The sequence below is a fragment of the Echeneis naucrates genome, chromosome 11 (genome assembly GCF_900963305.1).
Source record: "Echeneis naucrates chromosome 11, fEcheNa1.1, whole genome shotgun sequence".
In the NCBI taxonomy this organism is placed as follows: domain Eukaryota; kingdom Metazoa; phylum Chordata; class Actinopteri; order Carangiformes; family Echeneidae; genus Echeneis; species Echeneis naucrates.
Genome location: NC_042521.1, coordinates 721,847 through 746,446, shown reverse-complemented (window position 1 = coordinate 746,446; position 24,600 = coordinate 721,847). Strand labels below are relative to the sequence as shown.

Here is a 24,600-nt window from a genome sequence, read left to right as displayed (position 1 = left end):
AACCACCTTGAGCTACCTGAACTTCTCCACCTGTTTGAAAAAGTTCAACCACAACTCCCAACTGTTGAGCCAGGAGGAGGCAGAAGGTGAATCCTCCTGAGGCTAGACCTTCACGGTCTACGGTGGACTTGCGGAGCCGCCCCCCTGGCGCCCTCTGTCACATTTGTGACGTGACGTCTGATATTTATTCTGCAGTGTTTATGGTTCATTCTGTTAAAAGTCCTCAGACGTCGGGTACGACGTCAACGTTTTTCTGGAAGTTTGCACAAAAATAATTGGAGTCCGTCAAACAGGCTGGAGCTCCCCGTGGGAGGAACTGGACCGATCACTCAACCTGAGCCGGTTCAGTCCACTGGACACGCCATGATGTCTCCAGACCGCCGCTATAATCTACCCCTCAGGAGAACACACCGTCCACGTCCTTCTGAGACACCAGAACTGGTTCGAAAGGACAGTTTCCTCCTTTATCCTTCATCCAGCTGGAACAAAACGTTGGATCATATTCACTGTGTGTGTGTGTGTGTGTGTGTGTCCTCTGAGAAGTTGCCTTGAGGTTAATATTGAGAATAAATTAAAGTCAATGGAAACCCGAGCACAGCATTAAGATAATGTAAAGTGTGCAAAGTTGTCATAAACACACAAACTGGCTCACACAGACACACACACATCACGCACACATACGTGCCGTGTGTGTGTGCATACAAAAAATATCAGCCAAGTGGGTGTTGTGATAAGGATCAGGTTTGATGAGAAACACACATTTGGCTAGCATTCCTTTCACTTACTCACACACACACCAACACAAACACACTTTTTCCGGGTGTTAATAACCTTTTTAAATTCTTATTTATGCCCCGCCCGCTGAATGATCACATACTTTTCTACCAATAACGAACTACTAAGTGCTTCAGTGCCCAGGACCTGAATCTGGATAACACAAAACAACAACAACAGCAAGACATCAAAAACACAACGATGGTCTGAATGAAATCAGGTGGGCATTTTTATTGTGTCTGTTAATTTACTGATTGGTGTGACAGCTGAGAACGGAGTCTTATTTTTACATCTCATAGCAGAAACCTGAACGCACCGTCCCTCCCCCTCCGTGTGGTGTTCCAGCTGTGGTGCATTCAAGGGCAGGGTCCTTTGTAGAATATGTGGCAACCGATGGATCCCATTTTTACGTTTATTAAAAAGTGGGCGTGCTCTTCTGGTGACATCACAGCTGGCTGTTACCTCATTGGTCTCAAACCGAAAGTTGTGAAGGGGGCGGAGCTACAGCTGACAACACATGTTGAGTCTCGCTCTCTCTCTTTCTCTCGCTCTCTTTGTCACTTCCTCCCTTCTCCATTTTGGCACATGTTGCCACGGTAACTACTGTACTGCCTCTTTTTTTGGGGGGGCCAAGTTGTAGTGATGCAGCTTTTTTTTTTTTTTTTTTTTTTAAGGTTCAAACCACTTCATCCAAACACACACACACATTCAGACATCCCTCTCTCTGCCTCCAGGTCCCACAGGAGATTACCCAGAGTGCCGCTGGACTGAGGACGATCCAGAGAGGAGAGAGAAGAGAGGGCGAGATAGAAAACGACAGATCAAGGAGGACGAGCAGCGATTGGAGGAGGAGGTGGAGCCTCAGCGAGAGCCCCTCCCCTTCCAGTGAAGCCCCTCCCTTCTGAGGAAGTGCAGTGAGTACCAACTTTTTAATCTCTGCCACAAAAACAAGCTGATGAGCATGCAGTGTTTTATTCTGAAATACAAACAGTAGCACATCCTGTCTGATGGCGGGAAAGTTTTTACTCAGGGTTTTTTTTTTTTTTTCCTGCAGTCGATTTGAGTTAGCCTGCTGTTTGATAGCTTTAGCTTCATGGAGGAAAAAACCTTTCAGCTCAATGTGCCAGAATAAAAGCTGCCACCTGTTGTGCAGAGAGGTCACCCTGCACTGAGCTTGGTGGACTTCAATGCCATTTCGGTGGTCGGTGTTTGCCACGTCCGTTCGCTGACAGTTAGCTGCGCTGCAGAACAGGTTTGATGGATGAGTGTGGTCCTGGATGTTCAGTCCTGAAGTGAAAATCTGTTGTTGGATCTGGATCTGTAACTGTAGAGCCTCAGTTCCTCAGTTCTCTGTGATTAATGATGTCGTCAGCTGTCACTTCACTGTAGTCCCATCAGTTCTGGGCCGGCTGCGGTCCACTAATCACAGGTTTTATATCTTGATCCTTTCCCCTCTTCCTCCTCTCTCTCTGTCTGGTTCTGGTTTGAAAGGTGCCTTGAGATAAATCAACCTTGACTTGACCAGACTTAGGAAATCAAGGTTTTGTGTCACCTGGAGTCCGGCGAGCGCTTCTCATCTGGAAAAAACGTTTTGTCTGTTCAGTCATTTATCCAGATTGTTGGATGGTAACTCGATCGGTTTTGGAACAGCTCACGCTCATCTTCAGAAAATGGACCTAATCAAGCCTCATTAAAATGTTTATGTTGCAGATTGTTTGTTGGACTTTGTCAAAATGTTATCTGTATTTTGTCACAGTCCATCCCAGAATGTGATCTAGAAATTACTGGTCGGACTCTTTGTTGGCCGCAGCCTTTAGCTGTGAGATTTATTGACTCTGAAGTTCTTCTTTAGTGTCTAATAATCCACAACATGAGGTGCAGGATGTTGTAACTTTAAAATGTTTGCAGACAAACGCTTCAGAAATTAATCTGGATTCCTGCCCTGCATTAATCAGCCCATCGCTCAGAAACAAACAGTTTTCAGACCCTCAGACTCCGACCAGACGTGAGCAGCCTGAATAAACACAGTCCAGCTCTTTCAGGTCCTGATTTATTTTGATGATCTGGATTTTAGCTCTGCTGCTTCATAGAAAGTGTAAAGGTGTTGAGAACACGTTTGTGAACGCAGCCGTCTCTTCGCTCTGTAGCAGCGTGACGAGTGTAAAAGAAGCTGGTGTAAATCCCAGAGATTTGTTCAGAGCCCCAGCCAGGAGGTTCTGATCAGACCAGGAGGAAATCCAGCAGGAGAAACAGATCCAAAACCTCTGTAGAGGTCTGGAAGGAGAAGGAGAACAGAGTTTGGATATCATATTAACACACAGACATTAATCGTTAAAGCTCCATATTTTTTATTAGTGGTCCCATGTTTGACTCATTAACTTCTCCACTCTTTTATTTTGAAAGGTTGCTATCCAGTAGCAGATGTATTTGTGGTTTTAAGAACTTGAGATCTTCTCAGTGTAGTTTTAGATCCACTCTCCGGGTTTGGCTGATTGGCACCATGTTTCATGAGTTGCCCAGTTAAAGTCTATCAGATTTCATACAAACACTAAAATGTTGAAAGATTGGATGGCTGGATTGTTCCCAGCTCCGTTTCTGAGCACAGGTGGACTGAATGTGACCTTAAAAGAACCAACGAACAGCCACGAAAATGTTCTGGAAGGCTTCAGCAGGAAAAGACACTGCAGTTTGAAACGGAGACGCAGCACACGCTCCACAGGAATCGAACGTTTGTCCCCTCGGTGTCCTCCGGTAGCTCCCACCTGTCCTGGAGCTGGTCTGTGGAGGTTTTTATCTTTTGAATGTGTCTGTTCTCCTCATTAGAAACGATTTTCCAAACACCATTCTGCATCACTTAGCAATTCATTTACTGCTTTTTTATTCTGCTGGTGTTTACTTGCACAACTTTGAATTTGCTGTGTTGAATTTTAAAAAAAGAAAAATAAAAAACAGTTAGTGACTCACTGACTGTTGTTGCTGCCAGTTTTTTTAAGGTTCAGGATCATTTACATTCATTTAAGGCCCTGAAAATGTTCAGCATGTAGGAGTCGTGCTGAAAAAGAGTAGTGACACAGTAAAAAGGTGAGGAGAAGAAATGAAGTCGGAGTGCGATGTAGGAGGATTGGAGGGCGACACCCGGCAGCCTGAGAGGTTTTTTAGACGAGTAAGAGAAAGAAGAAAGAATTATAAAAAAAAAAAAAAGAACACCTCAGAGACACTTTCAAAGATCTGACATTTCATTTTACAAAATTCAAAGCAGAGGTCCGGTCCTCTGCAGATTGTCCTCTGTGGATTTAAAACGTGCAGAGGAGAGCGAGCGAGGACGAGCTGGTGTGAGAGAAGGAAGGCGAACAGGAGGAAGAGGGAAAAAATCATATCAAATGATCCGACGGCAGGAAGGGAGAAAATGAGAAGCAGAGTTGAGAGAAGGGGGAAAGAGATTTGATACTTGAGGAGAAGAAAAGAGCGGCAGAAAGAGGGGTAATGGAAGGGGCACGTACTTCAAACTGTGAATACGGTCAGAGGCAGGATGGGCGATGGAAAGAAGAGATGGTTTTTGAATCAGGTAGAAATGTGTGTGTGCGTCTGTGTGTGTCTGTGTGTTGGACAGCAGCGCTGTTTCGTCCTCAGCTGGAGCCAACATGTGCGGTTCAGCAGGTTCATGCAGTAACAGTTTAAACATGGCAGCCCCCCCCCCTCCTGGCTTTGTAGTCCGAGTTGCTGCTGCTGCTGCTGCTGCTGTAACTCTTAAAAAGTTTATTGTCACCACATCTGAAGGCCTGCAGACACAAACAGCCCGACGTTAAAGGTCTAAGGACTTCTGGAACTTTGTGATGTCACAACAAAGCCACACCTCCAAGTCTTCAGACTGATCCTCTCCTCTGATTGGCTGGCTGACCTGTTGTTCCTGGAGCTCCAGAGAGAAGCCTGACACTGAGATGGTTGTCTCCTAAAGCCAAAAACATCTCGTTCTGGATCAAATAAAAAGAAAAGACTGGAGAAGTTTAAAGTTACAGGAAGTCACCTCGTTTGTGAAGTTGGTTGTATTTATGATGGTTTTAATGAAGGTTTAGAGAAAGATCCACCAGATTGCATTATTTATCGATTTGTTTCGACCGTGCTCCATTTTGGCTGTAGAAGGTGAAGCTGAAGTTTTCTTGCCATGTTGCGATTTGAAAACCGTGGAAAACTTGGAATGTTCAGGAGAAACTGTGTCATTTTCCAAATTGCGGTTTGTCCGTTTGCACAATTTCTCTTTTGTCTCTCGCCATTTCCCAACCTCATCATCTCTGCTGGCTCTGTCTCGTATTTTGGCGTCTCCGTCCCCAATCGCTGCATACGAACTGACAAACATGGCGGTGAATGTGGCTGAGATGTTGTTGGAGAACCAGCAGCAGAGCACAGAGTAGGAAACGTTGAATTCCAGACTATTTCTGCGAGTATCTGAGCTTCTTCCTCTGCAGCACCAGCACCACAGTCGCCAGTCTGAGGGCTCGCTAGTGCAGAAAACCTGACCAGCCGGAGCCAGAAATTTACCAGCGTTTGGCTGCCGTCCAATCAGCTTTTTTTTCCCAGCGTTTTGCTGGGCTGCGGCCAGCCTGCAGGCCGCTGCCAGCCCCCGCCGGGAGCTCGGGAAGGTTTATTTTCGCCACCCCTTCTGCGTTATTGAATGGGCTGTGTGAAGCTGGAGGGGTGGAGCGCCGCGCTAACACTGCCGGGTGACGGGCGCTGTTGGCACGCGGGTCATCCTCCGCTAAAAATATTTACATCAGAGGTGCTACAGTATGAAGCACCTCGAGTAGAAGCTTTCAGCCGGCGTTTGGTGGGCTTCCTCCCTGACTTGCACGACTTTCCTCACTTGTTTTCATGCTGAGAGAAATTCATGACCCTCAGGGCTTCAGACCTGATTAAAAACCGACTGTATAATTAAAAAAAATGAATGGGAAGATGAGGCTGTTTACTCCTCTCCTGGAAAGCTGCTCTTTCAGATACCTCTCTTTATCATCAGAGTACGTATGTCTGAACATGACCTGCAGGTGTTTGGCTACCTGTTGTGAATGAATCCTAATTACGAGCAGAATCAACATTTTGTTCCCAGCAGATCTAAAGCTTTGAATATTCCTGCTACGTCTCATTACTAATCGTGCAAAAACAAAAAGCTGCACAATTAATGTGACGCCCTAATGTTGTCACTCTGTGATCATACTGTTGTTGATAAAATCGCCATCTGTTACCTCCAAATGCTGCTGCTGGAGTCTCAAAAATCACGTGGTGGTGGCGGCGGTGGCGATAGCGTCGTTGGCGTTGCTGATTGCAATGCTGCCGCTGCAGGAGAACGAGCGGTCTGAACCAGCGGTGGGAGTGTGAGGTGCTCTGCGAGGGCTGATGGGATCTCCACAACCGCTGGTGGAGGCACCGACTATGTGGGAGCGAATGACTCACTCTAAAAATACACACACACACACACACACGTGTTGTGCACACACCTGTGGAGGAGGAGGTGTGTGTGGGCAGTCAGTGAGCTGCAGTTTCAAACTGAAGCCTCCGCTGCTGCTCAACCTCATCACCGCAACGCTGCATTTCTTCGCCTTCTCTCTGTTTTTGTGTGTTTTACACCAACACACCTGCCTCTTTTGTGGCGAGAGACATTTTACTTCTGTGTGATTTCAGATCCTCCTCTGAAGATCTTGCGTGTTGAATTTTTAACTTTCAACTCCTTCAGAGCCGCTTTCCTGTATTTCACATTTTCAGAATCAGCTGATTCCGTCTGTGACCCAGAAAACAGGAAGAAACTGAACACACACGATGAATGTTTCCTTATTTCCTCGATTCAAAACTCAGCAAAATCAGAATAACTAAAGAGAAGGTGAAGGCAGAAAGCTCCGCGCAGCAACATGCCGTTGAATCGTCTGCACCAGGATTGGAGCTGTGGTGAAGCACGAGAGCAGCTTGATGACGCTGGAGTTTATCCAGCAGTACATAATTGAGACGTGATGAAGTCAAGTGTTTTTCAGGGTAATGAGTGTTGGACTGTGTTAGTCTGGAAGGTAGCTGCCCACCCCCCCTCCAATCATACTCCCACCCATTTATCTGAATGCCGACATGTTGATTCGAGTGGCACTCAAATAAATAATAGAACAGAAAATAATAGAATCAATTCTCAATACAGTTTTCAGGGCTGAGGGCAAGTTACAGATTTTTAAGTGAGATTTGAAACCAAATTAACCAAATAACAGCATGTTTTTTCAGGACTTCACATCTGCCAGGAGTCAGAAGCCTTCAGTTTGAAACTCCAGGTCGCTTTTAGAAATCAGGAGACAGAAGTTCGGAAGGAAGTGACATTTTGGCTTCAGAGGAGGGAAAAGAAATTAAAATTCAAGACGTGAGGTTCAGTTTTGTTGTTACAAAGAAGACTGGAGGTTTGGGTCCACCCTTACAGACTTATCCACCGTAACACCGAAGTCAGGCCTTTAAACTCACAGTCCTCATTTCTCCAGACTTTGCTTGAGGGAATTACCCAAAATTCATAGCATTTCGTTAATAAACCGCTGTGGATCCTCAGAAGGACAACAAAAGAAACACACATAGAACAGCAAAAAAGAATAAAGGCAGAATAAATAAAGTTAAGTCTGAGCCGGTTCAGATCTTAAATGGGGACTCTGGGATCAGGTCTTCAGGGAGGGTCCACCTGAGGATGGCTTCCTGGTGTATGATGGGAAATGACTTGACACTGAAGGTCTGGATCTCTCTTCTGTCACCATCAGCTGCAGTGACAAAACAAAGCTCAAAATCAGGTTTGTTTTTCTTGATAAAAACCAGAAACCAGAACTGCAAAAATAAAATTACGGCTCGAAAAATACTTTTTCCGACATTCTAATCTTTCCTTGTGATTAACTGACTAATGGAAGAGTTGATTTCCAGAAACAAACATTTGTTCCAGCTTCTCGGATGTGTAAATTCAATAGTTTCTGTTAAAGTGGGCTGTTGGTCGAAAAGACAAAAGACAGCTGTGGAGATTTTACCTCTTCTAACCATGATGGTTTGACATTTCGCAGATGAAAAACTATCAGTCATTAGTAACTTTAGCAAAAAATGTGTAACACGGCACGCTGGTTCTTTGTTGGCAGCCGGTCGGCCTCGAAGAAGCTTTAAAGAACGATTGACGTGCATACTGTTGATTTGAGGAAATGAGAGATGTCCAGTTGTGTTCCAGTTGTATAGATCTGAGATTGTTTTAGTTTGTTTTTTATTGTGTAGAAATAATGAAATGTCACGTAGTTTCAGTCCAAAGGATGAAACTCTGCTAATCTTCAACCTCTGTTGCGCTTCTGCTCCGTTTAATTAAAACAGTCGATTTTCATTATGGCTTCTGTTTGCTTTCACAGACGGTGGTAGATAAACAGGAAGTCAGGGGGGAGCGGGGGGATAGCAGGGCAGCCAGGGCTGGACCTGAACCCAGCGTTGGCCTCAGTACACCTTCTACCTGGTGAGCTAGCAGGACCCCCAGAGTCAAACAGGCACAAAGCCACTGCAGCCCACACCGATTAATTATGGCAGCCTGCGTGTAGCCTGAAAGGCAAAACCTGGGGCAAAGACAGGTTTCATCGCCCTCGGTGCTGTGAGGAAATCGACCGCTGCGTGCGTCCGTCATCACCTGCTGTCCGCTCAGTCTTCTCCTGGCTGCCGGACGCTGAACAGCGGCGTCCTGCCTGCTGCAGACGTATCAGCTGATGTCTCTCCACAGAAGCTGAGACGTTCTGTTTTATGACATCCTGTCATACTCTTGCTGTTTTTGTACAGAAACTTGTTCTCGGTGGCGTCGGCGCCAGTCACATATCCCGGCGGTGTCTGTTCTTTAAAAAAAAATGTTTGAAGGTATGTGTTAACAACGCCGAGCGACTGAGGAAGAGGAGTCCTGGAATAACTGGGTTGTGAATAAAAACATATTTAAATGTGGCTCAGGTGTTTTCCTGAGAAGTGCAGTGAGAGTGTTAGTTTCACAGAGCTGAGATCACATTTCTGCCGTTCAGAGGTGGTACACTGCGATACTTCACTGATATCAAACAGCACTCCCAGTGAAGGCCAATTGGAGATAGACTGCTGGGAAATTTCTAAAATTATTATTCCAAATTTACAAGGTGGAGCGCTGCCACTGTTAGACAGTTTAGGGAGAGCCGCGGTGCATAAACCGTTTTAGTTTGTCTCCTGCTGTGATGCAATCTGTTACGAGCATCAGTCAAATCACCCTCTCTGTTAGAGGATAAGAAAACACAGCCATCAGCCAAGTCGGTAAACTCTGCAAACATTATGGAGGATTCCCCAACCTGCATTTATGCTGCAGCTCGAGCTGCAGCTTCCAGAGGTGTGGGACGGCGAACACCTACAGACTGAGACGGGCTTTTGAATCCGCCCATCACACCGAGGCAGTTTTTCTCTTTATGTCCACTTTGATGAATTTAGAGCAGAGTCACAAATGCAATCTGCTTCCTGTCTGCTTTGCTGAACACAGATGGGCTTTTTGTCCCCAAATATTTAATTTCCTTGCACATTTAAGTTTTCACAACTTTCCTAAGAACTGCAGTGAAATGGCAGAAAGCAGACAGATTAAAGGAGTAACCTGACGGAGTGATGTGCAGCGCTGAGGAATAAAACCTCAGCGAGTTTGGGTTACGCTCTAAACTAACTAGTTCATAAAGCCGGTCTTCAAACCGAGTGGAGCGGCAGAAGTGTTTATAGCCGCTCAGAGAGGCAACACTCACAGAGGGGGTGAAAGGCCGTCCCTGCTAGAGACGGAGCGAAGTGCGAAAAACATCTTAATATGACGACAACAGCACATTTTCTCCTGGAAGGCTCCCTGAGTGTCGCTCTCAGTTGTTCACAATACAAGTGACAGAAATGAAAGAAAAAAAAAATAGAAATAAAAGATCCAACACAGCTCACACAAACACTTCAGCTGCAGCTCCGGGAAGGTTGGAAAGAAAGAAAAGAAATATTATTGTCGGCCATCTTGTTTTTTGAAACTCCACGCTTTCCTCATTTTTAAAAAAATGAACACATATTGTGTTGAAGACTGTAGACATTTTGCCATAGACTTCAATATTAGGCAGGAGGAGGGGCATGTGTAATGCTGTGGATGTACAGATGTAACGTTATTTACCGATACAGAGAAAAGTGGAACGGCTGAAAATGGACAAATGATTACAGTTTAAAGTCCTGTTCAGAGCCGACCCCCCCATTCACAGCAAAGACTGTCCTTTTATGCTTTAGATCAAAGAGGCAGCTTGATTGGTGGGCGGGGCCAGGAGCTGCACCAATCACGATCATCTCCAGGCCAAATGTCTTTGCACATGTTGCAGCTGCAGGAGCCTTCTTCCTGCGATGTGACGGTGAAATACTGATGGCTGTTTTGATTGGCCAGATTGTTGCAGAATTTTGAACAAATTCAGTTGATTAATGAAGATTACTGCTTCGGCCCAGGGCGGCGGTGACAGAGCGGGGGTTCTGACCTGAGCTGTCTCAGTGTCTGTATCTTGACTCTGGGTATGAAAGAGTTGTTAAATTTGGCTTGTTGAAACCTGAGGAGTCCTGCTGAGAGCCTGGAGACGGGACCTGAAGATGCAGGAATGGCAGCGGAGAGATTTGGGTTTAAAAAAGAATTCTCCAACAAACCATTTGCACTTCAGGATTTTCCAAACGATGGCCTGATGACAGAAAGAGCAGAGCAGCCTGTAAAGTCTGCTTCGTGTGTTGCATCTGTTGATTTCTCTTTTAACAATTTCTGTCTGTTGTTGATGAGTGTGTGCTTTCTCTTCCTGACTCCGGTTCAACACTGTTTTTTATTTATTTTTTTGGGGGGAGTTTGATTGTCCTCTCTGCAGTTTAATCATGTGAAGATTGGAGCTCGTTCGGGCCGACATTGAACTTGACCCCCTCCCCCCTCCTGCTCAATCGGTCCTCCTCTCAAGCACAAAACAATATGAGTGCAGAGAGCTCGGCTCGCAGGACTGGGACTTGGACTCGGGCTCCATCTGTACACTGTTACTTTTGTTGATTCCCCCGTTGTGAGTCTGATTTCTGAGAGTCTATTTTGCATTAGTGCTGCATGAATTTTTCCACAAAAGATCCTCCTCGAGGGTTGAAACAACAGGAACGGTCGGACATGGACCAAGTATTTGCGTGTTTGCCTGAAGACATAATCCGCCCTGATCACCGTTACACAACTGCTGGCAGAGAGCTTCGCATGTTCGGGTCCTTCAGCGCTTTGACGTATGTTTGTTCTCGGTGTGGCGAATCGGCCGTAAACTGATTATAAAAGTGGACTTAGACTCTGAGACATAAAGTGAAATCAGTGCTGAGGAGCCCGAAACCTGCAAAAGGCAGATTGCATTGAAGTCTATGGGACAATGTCTCTACTTCCCTGGACTTTTTAGGGGGACTCGGTGGTTTTCTTGAACGTGGCAGGTGAACATCGCAGCTGGAAGCCCGGGCTCCGGCTTCAGGCTCCGGATAGTGAGCCTGCTGCAGGGATTTGGTCCCATCCAGACACGACGGTCTCACTGATGCTGAGCGATTAGTTAAACAGCTAAAGTCGAGTGCGCTGAGTCCCAGTCGAGCCCATTTTTAAAGTACAGACTGTTTAGCGTTGTTGAGAGCTCCAGGAAACTTTGAGTTCAGCAACAAAGTGATTGAAATCAAATTTGCTGCAGGAAGGAACGCTTCCTCGGCTGAAGGCGACGAGCTTGCATTTGATTGGACTGATTCTGGGACACATAGTGAGTGATTAGAGAAGCAGGAATCTGTGCGTCAGTGTGCTGTATGTTTGTCGGACTCGTGCTGTTTCGCAGCAGTGCAGCGGCGGAGAGTGGGAGTTGTGTCGAGCTACATCTGTACAGCATTACACTTGTTAATCTTCTCTGCGAGGCCAGAGCCTGTTTTCTCTGTAACAACGTCTTGTTTCTTTCCAACTAATTCTTCCCTGGGGGGTGTGAAGAGTTACAGCAGAGCAGCGGCGCATGTATTTGAAACTTTGATATCTTCCAAAGCGTGTCCTGCCGGGTCGGCGGGTTCGCTTTAACCTTTCAGTAATGGCGGCTCAGAGCGATTTAACAGATTGTCCTGGAACCTCAGAATCGGCGTGGGTCGGTCGACGGTGGAAGCAGCTTGTAGGGTTCTCTTCTGTAAACTCGGGAGAGTCGGGTGGGCCTCCTCTTCTATATCGTTCTGCATGTCCTAAAAATTTGAGTTGATTTCAAAAGACCTCCTCCAGGCTGATGGATTTCATCGATTCGGGGTCGAAGCCCATTCTTGTTTTTTGTGGTCCACCTTTTCCTTTGTGTAATGTTCCACCAACATCTGTGCTCTTCAGTCAGCCACATGATGGCGCTACAGTTCAGGCTCAACAGGCCACGCCCCTCACGCAGTCCAGCTCAATGTTTCCTGACCTTAAAGTCCACCCAGAATTTCTTTAAGAAATCTCTTGATGTAAAACGTGTACACAAAAACATCAATCTTTTTTTTAGTGAGGAAGTGTGTCCATGGGTGGAGTCAGCAGCAGCCCCATAACTGCCTCTGTATGAATGAAAACTGGTCTGACATCATCAGCCAGCAGACAGTAAGTTGGACTAATCCAGTCTGTGGCGTCTGGGTTTAGCATGAGCCGCCGATAAAACCCGATTAGGAAGTTATCTTTGTTTAACAGCCGTGATAGATGCTGGTCTGAGAACGTGGACTTCAGTTCTGTTCCAGAAAGACCAGAACCAGGACGAGACCCAGGTTGACAGAAACTGATGGAACCTGTTTGGAGAATCCTCCACCTTCAGATTCCGTATGGTCCGTCAGCGAACGCAGCTCCAGCTAAAGTCCTGCCATCACCCCGACATCTGTGCAGCATTAGCCTGTTTTCTGCTCATCTCTGTCCGAGGCCACTGCCTTTGTGTGTTTGTGCGTGTGTGCGTGGGACTCAGAGGAGTTTTGTTTGACGCCATCGCAGGAATTAACAGGATGTTAGATGACAAGAAGTTACACCGACACACACTGGTCTCTGTCTGCTTCTTCGAACGGTTTGTGTTTGTTTATGGCAACGAGAGATTAGGACCCATCTGGTGTGTTTGTGGGTGGGTGGGTTGTAGGTTTGGTTTGGTTTGGTTTGGGTTGGGGGGGTGTGGGGGGTGGGAGGATTGTGGTGGTGGTGGTGGGGGGGGGGTACGGAGAGAAAACGAAGAGAGCTGCAGAAAGAGTGTTTTTCCAGCTTCAGGAGGGAAAGAAGCAGTAAAAGAGATTCAGTGAGATGGATATCAAGACAAAGACGGTGTGTGCGTTTGTGTTGTGTGTCTTGTGTAAGATGTGATACAGATTAAGCTTTGTGTGTATGAGTGCGTGTTGTATTCAGCGGAGTGTGAATGATAATGACCTCTGACTCTGTCGGTTCTCTGTTACTTTACTGGATTATCTCCCCTTCACTGCACTGCCCCCGGACACACACACACACACACACACACACACACACACACACGGTACATATCCAGCCTCACTACCGTCCAATATTAATCAGTATCTCAGCTCTTATATGGGCACTGATTGATAATGAATCTCAGCGTATTGATGCAGAATCAATACTTTGATTGATTATTGATGTGTTCACATTGAATCACATCCTGCTTGATTACATGAATAATCAGTTTCACTCTGACTCACTGTGTTGATACGACACAACTCATCTGACTCATACATGTATTACACATTCATAACACACACTGGGCAGAGATCCACTGTAGGAGTGAGCTGCTCAGCTGGAGTCTCTGGCTCTGTAGGACAGGTCCACATGTGGAACACCAGCTGGTCTGCACACACACACGTGCATGCATTCAGCCCCCCTGCTGCTCAGACACACCTCCTGCTAAGACTCTCCCCATTTTGCATGTGTAATCCTCCTCAGTCACACACACACACTTTGTTTTTCTCTTCACACTTGTTTACACACACACACCAACAATAGACACATTTACAGTAGTACACCCCCCCATTAGTCTCTCATGCCAGTATATCTGTTTATTGGAGTGTGTTCTGCTCTGCATGTTCGTTGCATCATTCTGCATGCATAAACACGCTAACACACACGCCATAGGTATACACACACACAATCTATAGACACGCTCGCACTCAAACACGTTTATTTCATAATTGCATCATATTATATAGCTGCGTTGGTACACACACACACACACACACACACACACTTACACACAGATTGCATCACGATGTGGCAGGGAAAAAAAATGTCCCATATTTTTCCCAAAACTTTCATCACAGAGACAGAAACAGGCAGCAAACGCAGCCAGTCAGTCAGACGATCTGAGGGGAGGTGGACTAGACCCAACTGAGCCCAGAAAACCAGGCAGCCGGTCCTTAAATCATCAAAACAGGCGGCAGGCAGCGAATCTGACCGAGTGTCAGTCAGTCGCTCCTTAAAGTCAGCCGGCAAAACCGTAATCAAAGGTGATAATCAGCCAACCGTCCAAACCGATCCCAGAAAACGCCGCCATCTAAATCAGGGTCTTAATTTATCAGCCAGAGCTTCAGCAGCCCGTCAATAAAACAAACAACAAACAATCAGTCCTCCGGCTTCAGCCCGACAACCAGAGAATCAAACCTATGACCTCCTCAGCTTCACTCAGAGCCAAGAAAGGCGAATAAACTGGGAGTCAGCAGGCCGTTTATCTGTCTGCCATCTTGGTTTTTGAAACCATAATTGGAGGAGAAGCTCGTAAAGCGAGTCAGGTGAAATAGGTTGATTTTCATTAAGGCTCCACCCTCCACGCCAGGGCACCATCGATGGGGGGGAGAAAAAAAAATTCAAAACAGTCAGTGTCCTTAGAGCAAATTCACAAGTCAGTTTTAAGTTAAAGCAAAGCCTCAGATCATCCCAGAAACCGAACCAGTCCAGGTCCAAACCGCTGATCCAGATCTGAAAACCAGTCAGTCAGATCTGGACCTGGATCCAGCCCCGGTTTCTCATTGTGGAGTCTCACCAGCCGGCTGAGCCGCTTGACCAAAACCGGCCTGAATGGAAGCTTTGTCCACATGGAGGGTGAGTGTGTGTGTGTGTGTGTGTGTGTGAAAGTAAAGTGTGTGAAAGACGGAGGGACAAAAGGAACAAAATGGAGTGAAAAAGAGACACGGAGACAAAGAGGCAGAGAGAGAGTTTGGTGTTTCTCAGTGTGGAGCTTAAACAAGCAGTACAGGATGTGCAGCCAAACTATTTTCTCTGCTTGGCTGCAGATTCTCACTGTGTGTGTGTGTGTGTGTGTTGTTGTTGGATGTGGGGAGGTTATAGTGAAGGGTGCTGATGGGATGTCACTTGTTCTCTTTACTATCACAAGCGGGAGGGACACACCTCACGCTTACAGCTACGGATACACAACACGCACTCATGTATCACTGTGTCTCACCCACACAGACACACAACCCGAACAGCCACACACTGACACAGTTTCCCAAAGAGACAGAATTTTGTTTCTACTCCTCTTCTGAAACATATTTATCGGGTGTGAGCTGCCGGCGTTTCACCTCCGGCTTCGCCTTAGTGTCAGCAAACAGCAAAAGCCTCGTAGTGACACACAACTTGTGTTGAACTGATCTGTCTGTCGGGAACATTTTCAAAGAGTTGGGGCGTCAGAAAAGCTCAGACCGGGTTACCTGTAGATTCATTCTCTGGATCAGATCATTCTCCGATCGATATTCCTATTAACTTCAAGTGCCCCTGTATGAAATGATGCTGGACTTTCAGGTTTTGGTATTTTGATGTGAAATTCAACTCAGAGAAGTTAGTGATGAATGTTTAGTGTCTTCAAGCTTGCTTGTCGGAAACGCAGCTCAATTTATTATTATTTTCTTTATTGTCCGTCACACCTTGGCCTGTCAATAAAGTTTTAAAAAGTCATTGAATTATGTTTACAAAAGACAAATAAATTCAACAAAGTATGTTACAAATACATAAAATATTATAATATTAAACACAAAGAATTCTCAAAGAGCCATAATATGATTAAATGTCACCAAATGTCTTAAAAAATAAAATTCCATAAACCAAAAATCACTTAAATCATTGTTTATTTAAAAAAAATAGTTTAACAAATCTATAAAAATTAAAAATATATATAATTTCTCCAGAAAAGTCTATTCTTTAAAAATAAAATCTAAATATACATTTTGAAAATCACTTTAAACATAAAACACTTTTTGTAACTTTTAGGATGCAGAATCATTTGAAACAACAATAATAAAATTCAAACGTCCCAAAAACACTTTGAACATGAAGGACAATTCTATGACGACGTTCTAATTATTTATACGTAGTTGAGATGAAACTGAAACTCCAATAATATCAGATATCACATTATCAAACTGTGCATGTTTGTTTATTTTCTCTGAAGATGATGAGACTCAATTCATTGGGTTGATTTATCATCTTTTCAAAACAAAAGCTCATGTAGCCCCCCCCCACCGGTCAGGACTCATAATCAAACCTTTTATTTCATCACATTTATTTATTTGGAGCAATCCAAATGTTATTTTAACATTTTTTTAAACCCGTCTTTGTCTTTATTTCTATCCATGCAGTGTGTGTGTGTGTGTGTGTGTGTGTGTGTGTGTGTGTGGAGGGGGGGTCTTAACAGACACCAGCAAAGGAAAGTTGACATCTACCTGTCGAAGCGACTGCTCCGGAAAAAAAGAGAGAGAGAGAGAAAATGAAAAGAAATAAGAAAGTGAGCGTGTCAGCCTTCAGGTTGGCATGTGAGCGATGAAAAGGCCGTTCGTCACCAGAAATTATTGATGTACAAACAAACAGACACCAGAGGAGTTGGAAAAGAGAATCAAAGGAGGAAAGGAAGGAGAGAAGGAACAAAAGGACGGAGATTCTTTCTCCTCTTTGGGTTTCTTTCTATCTTGTTCCTCGTCTCTTCTTCTTCTCCTTCACAGGCCCCGCCTTCCTCTCCTTCTCTCCTTCATCCCTCCTTTCCTCCTCCTCCTCGTCTCCTTTGCTTCGCCTCTCTCTCCTCCACCTTTTTTTATTTTCCTCTTTTCAACCATTTTATTTCCAACACGTATCTTTATCTTCTCCCTCCGTTTTTCCCTCTCTCTCTTCATCCTTTTACACTCTTCCTCCTCCTCCTCCTCCTCCTCAGCTGCCTGTTGAATGAATGAATGAATAGAAATTAAACATCTTCACACTTTCTTTTTTTCTTTCTATCAGATAATTTTCAGTTTTGACGTCAGGAATTTTTAAAAATCAATTACAGCTCACGTCTTGATCACAGGACACTGAACACACACAATATTTATAAGACAAAAACACACAAATTTCATACATTATTATTAACAAACAACAACATCACAATATAAAAATTTGGATGTTGTCCGTTCCAGTTTCAGCCATTTATTTCTTCACTAAATGTCCAAACAGAAACCTCATGGGTTAAAGATCAGGAAACGTGCTGCGTGTGTGAATCAATAGTCTATAATCCATCGATATCTGTTTGAGGCGGCGAAGCAGTCTGACTCTCACAAAGACAAAGACGGAGGCTCTGACTCAAATTGGTGTTTTTTGGTAGAGCCACTCCAATCATTGGGGAGAAATAACACACACACACACTCACACTAACACAGTTTGAAGGAGTGTTTAACAGATTTTTTTTTTTTTTTTGTCTGGGTTTTTTTTTTTTTTTTTTTTTTTGGGGGGGGGGGGGTAGCTCGCTCTCTCCCTCCAGCAACCATGGGACTCGGCGCGTTGCCATGGAAACAGCCCAAACTGCACCGGAGGAGTAATTGAGAGGGGGAGAGAGAGGCAAAAAGAAAGAGAGAGAGAGAGACAGATTTTGCTCCAAGACGAGGGCCTTCTGATGGCGACTGTTGTTCTTCTCCACCCAATGTGAACAGTTTAGTGTGTGTGTGTGTGTGTGTGTGTGTGTGTTGGTTCAAAGAATGAGATGAGACAGGAGGAAAAGAAATACCGGTGTGACTGTCTGCGTTTGTATGTGGTTTGTGTTTGTGTCCCATTCTGATTTTTTTAGAAGTGTGTGTGAAGATTAGGACTGGCTTTGTGCTGCAGGTGACGGTCTGGGATTTGTCAGGCAGGAAGTGAGCAGCAGGATCTGATAGTCCGTGACCCGAGATGGAGGGTGAAGACCTGAGCCACCTGAGTCACTATGGCAACAGGTGGCGTTCCCAGTCAGGACCGACCTGACTGACTCACCTGGTCCAGTCTGGACCAGCGAGACGCAGAAATTGTAACTGATGGTTGTTGAACAACTGCGCCACAACTCAGACACACACACACACACACACACATCACACCCTGCAAGTGGCTGCAGACTGTGTGCTGTGATGCTGGTGTGTGTGTGTCTCTAATTAGTTTTAGTTGTGTGTGAGTGTGTAACTACACCCCCCGTGTGTGTGTGTGTGTGTGTTAGTATCAGTGGTAAGCTGTGATTCAGGCTGTGAAAACACTGATTTGGCAGCCAGAACGTCTTCCTCCGTCTCCGACTGGCTCAGCCAAAAAAAATCCATCTCTTATTAACTGACGCTTTATTACAAAAGGAAATAAGAGTGTGTGTGTGTGTGTGTGTGTGTGTGTGTGTGTGTGTGTGCTCAGGAAGTGGGCGTGTCCCGGTGCAGGTGATTTTATTGATTCATCCTGTGAAATATCAGAAACATCGTCTGCTGGATGTTCAGCCTGAGCTGGAGTCAAACCTGGGGGAGGAAGGGGGACAATGAAGAGCCGTAAAGGTGTCATCCTCTCAGCACAGATGTTGTGCAGACACACTGTGTTGTCAGATTGTTGTTGTTGTTTGTTGCAGCAGTTGCTGGCCCGTGGGGCCCCCAGACCTAAAGAATCCATTTGGCTCTGTAGAGTTTTAGTTTATTATTCAGCTTCTTTTCATTATTTTCTGTTCATCACTGAACAAATTATTTTATTCTTGTTGTTGTTTGAGTTTTCCCAAACAACAACAAGACCCTTAATAAAACACAACAGTTGGATGCAACAATCAGCAGGCGGCCATGTTGGATCAGACTGTTATGACGAGAGGAGGAAAGTTTTATTTCTGTCAAATGCCTGAATGTAAACAGAATGTGGGAGCTGATCTCATTTCAGGTTTGTTCTTATCTTCAAACTGTTCAATCTGATTTTCTTTAAAGTTCCTGAATTCAGAGTTAACACCTTAAGGCGTTTTTCTCCCGTATTGAGGTTCAGGGTTTTTCCTCCTTCACCATCTGTGTGCGGATATTTATTATTGATCATCACCGATCGTCCCGTCAATCATCAATCAAAGATATAATCTGTAACTTTGCACATTGAAACTCCCACAAAGAGCCCAGAGTCACATTTCAGAGGTCGTTAAATAACATCTGAGTGCGTGATGATGATATATTATCTAGAAAGCTGAAACCATTTCATCCTTGCTCTCAGATTTTCTAATCAGATGATAATTTCTTTTTATTTCAAAGTTGATTTTTTTTTTTTGCTCGTCTGAAATAAATCAAAAGAACAAAATTTATTTTTTTACCCAATTAAAGGGAAGTGAACTGACTTGTAATAACATTTCTGAGCCAAAATCTAGTTCCTTTCATCCACAGGAATTCTTCCCTTTTGTCCAAATAACAAACCAAACGGACGTTGCCCTTATTAAAGCGAAAAAATTGTTAAATCTTGAAAACTTTTTATTTATTCACTGAAGAATCCACAACTTTGTTTTGTGTTTATTCATCCTCGCACAAATGTGCCCTTTTCACTGATGAAATCACAAAAACACAAAAGATAGTCTGATTTAGGATATCTTGACCTTGAGAGTTAAAGTGGCCTTAAAGTTTTCTTAAATGTTCACTGAAATATTTCAGAGTTTTTCTCCCCATAGTTGAGGAATCACTTAAATTTGAACTGTGTGCAAAATGAATGGTTCAATTTCCTTGAAGGTTTTCTTAAAATCAGAACTGAAGGACTTCAGGATTTCTTTTTACATTCAAAAGCACACAAGACTTCCAGCTCCATTTCCTTAAAGTCCGATTTAGTCTCCACCTTTTTTTTTTTTTTTTAAAGATGTTCACTGTAGCATTTCTTCATGCGTGACTCCCTTAAGTCCCGTCTTCCGTTAAGGGAAAATGTTCTGATGTTCAGTAGAAGACGGTTGGAGCTGGAAGCTGCGACTCTTTGGACGGAGAATCAGCCGCAGTCACTTGTTATCGGCCGGTTCATTAGGTCACACACATTTGTTTGACTCAGTGTGTGTGTGGTTTTTACACTCCCACATGTAGTAAACAGCCTCAGTCTCGGTCTCGACCTTCGAAAGTTCATCTGGTTTGAATGAACATTTTTTCCGACCTCAGAGCGTCCTCACCTGCCAGCTCCGCTTTTTCCTTCTCTGCCTGCTTTCTCTCTTGGAAACTGTGTCTGGTGTGTGTGTTTGTGGTAATCCTGGAATATGTGTCGTCTAATGCGTTTGAAATGACGCCTGCACAGGAATTTACTACTTAAATTCCACATCCGAGTGTTTTAAGAACATCAGATTTTTTTGTTTTGCTGTAGAATTTGTTGAACATTACGGTCCATCCGATCTGATCCAAAACCTTTAAGATGAAAAATCTTTAAAAATGAGGACAGTTGGATGATTTTTTATTTATTTTTAATTTTTTTGAGTTGCGGTCTTGATTTAAAAAAAGATGAGGATGAAGAACACGTGACAGGAAGTAAATTAAAGGCCTGTGTTTCACTCCTGTTGTCCGATTTGCAGATTTATTTATCAGATCTTGAGGTATCAATAGAAAAAAAAGATGATTTCAGAGAAATCAAATCCTGCCGGGTTTGGATGATCTGGATTTAGAGGTGTGGCTGAAGGCGGGGACTGCTTTGTTGTGACATCACAAAGTCGCAGAAGTCCTGAAGGCTGGTTCTAAGGCTCACTTTTGCACTTTGAGCATTTCTCTGTGCTCTTTAACTTCTTTACCTTTATCTTTACACCGTTTGGACCTTCAGACCTTCTGACCTTCTGACCTTCAGACCTTTTGACCTTCAGACCTTTAGACCTTTAGACCTTCTGACCTTCTGACCTTCAGACCTTTAGACCTTTAGACCTTTAGACCTTCTGACCTTCTGACCTTCAGACCTTCTGACCTTCAGACCTTTAGACCTTTAGACCTTCTGACCTTCTGACCTTCAGACCTTCTGACCTTCAGACCTTTTGACCTTCTGACCTTCTGACCTTCAGACCTTCTGACCTTCAGACCTTTTGACCTTCAGACCTTCCGACCTTCAGACCTTTTGACCTTTTGACCTTCTGACCTTCAGACCTTCAGACCGTCTGGACCTTTATCATACCTGAGGCTGAAGTTACAATTTCATGTCCTGAAGACATTTATGGTATTTAAAGCGCCTCACTGTTTTTAGACTCAGTGAAGTCAGAGAATTATCAGATTAGAAAGTTTTCTTCAGCACCACAATAATCCAGCAGTCACAAAGTTAGATCAGGTTCCGCACAATCAATAATTCTTACATCCAACAGGAACTGTCTATAAGCCGCCCAACACTCTGAGTCCATGACGTGATTGAACTGTTTTAGCTTTATTTATTCTCTGAACATGAGACACGAAGCAGACATGAAACCTGTGTTAGTTGTGATGCAGTTTAACAGAACACTTGTTATGGCCTAATTATGTCGCTTGAGAAGGAGGCAAATGCCAAGCTCCGTGAAAACGACTGAAGCTGAAGTGATGGTTTAAAAAATAAATGCCACATCTAAGCCCCAGCTTTTAATTAACCAAACAGCAGTTGAAAAAGCAGTAAAGAGCAAAAAAAAAAGCTTCTAGTAGCTGGCAATGTAGCTAAATAATGTTAAGACCTTAATGGCTGAAAATGGCTGTCTGTGTTTGGTTAATGGGCTCCGTGCAGGTTGGATCGGCGGCAGGAAACAGTCACCTCATACATGTAACGGTGAAAGGACGGTGTGTTTTTATAGCTGATGGAGAAATGATCCGGCTCCCGGTTGAAATGTCAATATCTAAAGAGCTTTCTATCGCGACTGACTGCATCTGGAGGAGGCGGCTGAAATCTACAAGTGATCAGATTATCAAGGTCCCCTTCTCCGATTGTTTAGTATAACATTGTTGTAGGTCTTCAACAGATTTTTAATTAAATCCCGTCCGACGGTTTACAGGCCCGTTTGGTCTGAAGGTTACTGACAGGTAATCAGCTGTCTGTCTGACCTTTGACCCCTTCAACTTCATCCTGCAGTGTGGCCGTGAGCTTCACTCATAAACTGGTGACCTTGATTAGATTTTTTTTGTTTTTTTCATTTGTCTATAATTTAAAAAAAAAAAAGAAGAAGAAAGAAATGACATAGATTCTTTTATATAAACTTCACTTCCTCTCCTGGTGAAATCACAATTTTCCCCTTTCAGAATTAAAGTAATTTGTTTCAGGACCGGCAGCTATTAATTTTTTTTTTTTTTTTTTTCCCATTTCCTCTGGGCTTTATGTGACATTTCTCAACAAATGATAATTAGCTGCACTGTACAATTTGGTTTGTGTAGAAGGTTGGAAAACTGTGTGACCTCGCCTCCTCTGGACGCACACACGTCCTTATCACGGTGTTTAAGGCCAGCCCCCGTTGTTACGCACATTTAAGGATAATCACAAAGCTGAAGATCGCAGCATCGCTGTCTCCTGATCCTCCTGATGGAGTCATACTGGTAGAAGTTCACACTTTGTTCTGCTGTTTGGGAGCTGCCAGGTTGTTGTTTGTCTGTTGGCCATCTTGTTTATGTTTGGAGGTGGAGGCGGAGCTGAGGGCTGGGCCTGAACCTGGTCTAAGTCTGACTGTATTGCTGACTGATTTTTCTGGAAAATGCCTTTTTGGTGTCCGAATGCAGTGAAAGAATCTTTCAGGCGGAGGCCGCCTCTTCTCCGTCTGTTGACTCTGAGGTCAACACTCAGAAGGAAAAACAAACACACCTAAAATGCTGCACGTGACTCGCCAAGTCCTTCGGTGTGCGTTTTTCTGCCTGAGGACGTAAACCGCCGCAGACAGGAAGCTGTCGCAGGCCTCCTCAGCCATCTTGTTCACAGCGTGTGAGTTGGCGTTTGGATCCTATAACTCATCCGCCATCTTGTTTGGGGAATGTGCGGTGTGAATTTTTGGCCCTGGTTGAGCTGTGTGGTTGTGTGTCTGTGTGCGTGTGTGCATTTCAGTGTGAAGAGTCGGCGCTGTAAAGCTGCTCATCGTGCCGCAGCCAATGTCAACAGCCGAGCGCATAACTTCCCATGAGCCTTTTCCCCTAGAAGGTAACTGGAAGGCTGCTCTGCTAGTCCTGCTCTGTATGAGTGTGTGTGTGTTTTACACCCATTTGTCAGTGTGTATCCATGCTGGGTGTGTGTGTGAGAGAGCGTGCATGCTGTGTTGAAACACCCACGGGTGTGTGTTTACACGCTGTGTGTGTTTTAGCCCATCATTTCTTTCCCTGTGTGTGTGTGTGTGCTGTTGTCTCTCAGGTTCGTACTCATGGGGGCATTTCCTCACACTGTGCGTGTGTGTGTGTGTGTGTTTTCATTTTAATGCATGCGCACACCCAGCATGAAGCCACACACACACACACTTAGTTCACCAGTACATGAACACTGTGTGTTTGTGTGTCTTTAAAAAAAATGGCAGCACATACCAGCACAGGTACTGTGTGTGTCTGTGTGTGTGTAGCAGAGCGCAGTAGAGCAGAGTGGCGGGTCTAATGCGATTACGTCCCTTGTCTCCGTGCAGAACTGATAAGGTATTAGAGGGCGGGCCGTGATGAGATTTAAATTAATTCAGCCTCCATTCAAATTCACCATGAGATGAGCTGCTCCATTATTTGGCCTTACCCCCCTCCTCCCCCCCTCCTCCCCCCGTCCCTCCTTCCTCCTCTTTACTCATCTCGTGACACTCCTCCTTCCTCCTTTAATCCTTCCCTCCTCTCCTCCTGAGGACCCTTCTCCCTCCATCCCTCCTTCCTCGTTTCGTTCTCTTCCATCCTTCCTTCTCCTTCCATCTGTCCTTCCACTAATCCTTCTCCCTTATTCCCTTATTCCCTTCCTCTCCTCCTTAATCTCGTCCTCTTTTGCTGCCTTCCTGTCTGTCATCCTGATTTTCTTCTCCTCCTTGCTTCCTCCATCCTTCATTTCTCTCCTTTCCTCTCTCCTTTCCTCTCTCGGTCCTGTTAACCTCTCCTTCCTTAACTCCTTTCCTCCTTCGGTCCTTTTTACTCTCCCCTCGCCTTTAGCTTCATGTCTCCCTGCTAATTTCTTCTTCTTCTTACCCAAACCTCACCCCTTCTTCCTTCCCTCCTCTGCTTGTTTCCTTCCACCTCTCTTTAACTCTGTCTCATGTCTCCTTTCCTCCGAAGGACTCTTTTTTCCCAGACTTCCTTCCTCCTTTCCTCCATCATGTGTTGTTTCCCTTTATTCTTCCTTTAGTACTTCCTTTCTTTCTACACTCCCTCTCCTTCCTGCCTTGAATAGTCACCTCTTTCTTAATTTGTCCCTCATTCATTCCTAAACCATCTCCTTCCTTTTTCCTTCCTTGCCTCCTAATGTCCTTCCTCCCCCCGTTCCTTTCCTTCTTTCCCTCCTTCCATTGCTGAAGCTCTTTTTAAACAAAACATTTAACTAAATGGAGTAAATGGTGTGTGTGTTTGTTTGTGTGTGTGGGTGGGGGGGTCGAGCATCCCTCCCTGCCTCCCATTGCTCGTGCATGCATATTAATGTGTACATATTTGTGTTTCTCAGTGCTTCCCTTCTTGTGTGTGTGT

General features: G+C 44.6%; 1 protein-coding gene across 1 annotated transcript in view; it reads left to right on the top strand.

Moving 5' to 3' along the window:
• LOC115050522 (zinc fingers and homeoboxes protein 2-like) overlaps positions 1 to 24,600 on the top strand; it is a 78,600-nt gene that overhangs the window by 23,958 nt on the left and 30,042 nt on the right. The window contains exon 2 of the mRNA XM_029513356.1: positions 1,509 to 1,688. The gene's annotated coding sequence lies outside the window, so the exon portion shown is untranslated. The remainder of the gene's footprint in view (positions 1 to 1,508; positions 1,689 to 24,600) is intronic.